The following is a 2,174-nucleotide window of genomic DNA, read 5'->3' as shown; positions in this document are numbered from 1 at the left end:
CAACTCCAGACTTAAACTTTTCCCTAGGAAATTAAGATCAAGGTGGTCAGGTCCTTTTCTTGTCACCAAAGTCTCACCTTATGGACACATAGAAATCATGGAAGAAAGCTCACAACGGACCTTCACTGTGAATGGACAAAGGCTCAAACACTACTTGGGTGACATGGAAGAAGAGTTCAAGATAAAATATAGACTCAACTGAGAGAGCTGACCGTCAAGCTAGTGACGATAAAGGGGCGCTTGTTGGGAGGCAACCCAACCAATCTTTCCCCTAGTTAAATTCAATAAAAGAGTTAAGTAGATTCTCTGTATTGCAAGGAGCTAAGTTTGGTATTGCACACCAAAGAAATTTAAGGGTGAATGTGTAATTCCAAGTTGGGTGTCCCACCACGGATTTCATTAAGAACACATTGCACCCTCAGCATAACTAGTTGTCAACTCCAAACAATCAGAAAAATGACTCAAAAGTGTTTGTTTTCTAGCTTCTAGTTTGCTATCTAGTTTATTGTTGTTTTCTAGTTCGTAGTCTACTTTCTTAATAAAAGTACATGAGGTTTTCTGCATGAACTCAAATTGCTGCAAGAAACTAAGTTTGGTGTTCACACACCGGTCTAAGTTCGGAAGCCTACAAAAATACATGCATGCTAACAATCTCTTAAGTGCTTGGGGGAACAAGCAACTTCCAATAACTTGCAGGAATTCAATCAATCTCTTGGAAAGAATACTCAACCATCACCTCAAGAAAAAAAAAGAAGGACACAAAAGCCAAAGATGTGAGGACAGAGAGGAAGCAACTGGACTTCAGGAGGTTGTATTGTGGCTTAACTAGCTATAATTTGGAATGCTTATATAGGAAGTCTGATTGTGCGTGTGTTAATAGCCAACCTTTAGTTTAAGTCATTTTGCATTCCATTCTGTTTAATTTTGCAATAAGTATGCTAGCCTAAGTGTGTGTGTTTTCACATTCACTTGTTTAAATGCTTGTCTTGTCCCTTGCCCGTTTTCAATTTGAATAAAAGAAATGGTTGAACAAAAGTGGAATAGTTCCTTTTTAGCAAGAAGTGAAATAAAAGTAAGTGGTGGTATATATGTCTGATTCTGTCGTAGCTCACTTATAATGAATAAAAGGATATATTGTTCCCCTTTTAGTGAAAACTAGGATGCTGTCTATGAATCTTAGCAAATAAAAGTCCCTGGATGAAAGAAAAACAAATAAAAAGAAAGAAAAAGAAAAGCCAAAAAGTGGCAACAAAAACAGAAGAAAGCAAAAGAATAAGGCTAGACGCCAATAGCTTGGACCCTAGGACATATGCCTGTGGTGTCTTTGTACTAGGATCTGCTTGGATGATTAGGTTATATGGAGTGCTTTAACACTTGGTAACTTGGGTTAACTAACCTGGGATTATCAACCGAAAATCCATTATCAAGAGCAACTTAGTTACAAGGCATTTAGTAACCCAAAGAGGTGCTGGGCACTAATGTCTTAAGAAGAATTGTGAGCCAAGTGTCTATAGTGAAGATGTGTTGAGTACAAATAAGCTACGAAGCTGCTACAACACATGACACTGAGCTGCTAGAACCAAGGAAAAAGTTTACAAAAAAAAATAAAGAAAAGCAATTACCGAGGATGACTGAATAATAAGAAGTCATAGCAGTATATTAGTTAATGCTTATAGGAGACATTCTATTCCTAAGGATGAATAAGAAGTGAGTTACTACAGTATCTGCATAAAATCCCATGAACTACTAATAATGACTTGCTAATATGAACATCACTTTCTGTTTCATTCTTTTTTCTCAATAATTCAGTGCTTGCTTGGGGACAAGCAAGATTTAAGTTTGGTGTTGTGATGCCAGGGCATCTTAGGCTAGTTTCACTAGCCTTTTTTTCTTTGAATTTAATAAGTTTTATGCACTTTCTTGAGTTATAAGTAGGCAATTGGGGTAAAAATTCATGCATGCCTGGATTCATCCAACCATAGTTAATTTGATGCAATTTCATGAGAATCATGCTATAATTACTTGTGTGCTAAGAATGATGAGAATTCTCATGAGTTATGCCAAAGCTTTGATTGATGATAGGATGAAAGAAGTAGAAAAAGAGCAAGGAAGAAGCGAAGGAGAGGCCATCGTTAGAGCCAACGTTGGCCTATCAACATTGAAGGCAACGTTCT

This window comes from Arachis ipaensis, chromosome B5 (assembly GCF_059453495.1).
Source record: "Arachis ipaensis isolate K30076 ecotype BB chromosome B5, ASM5945349v1, whole genome shotgun sequence".
NCBI classification, from domain to species: domain Eukaryota; kingdom Viridiplantae; phylum Streptophyta; class Magnoliopsida; order Fabales; family Fabaceae; genus Arachis; species Arachis ipaensis.
Note: the sequence above shows the minus strand (reverse complement) of the source record.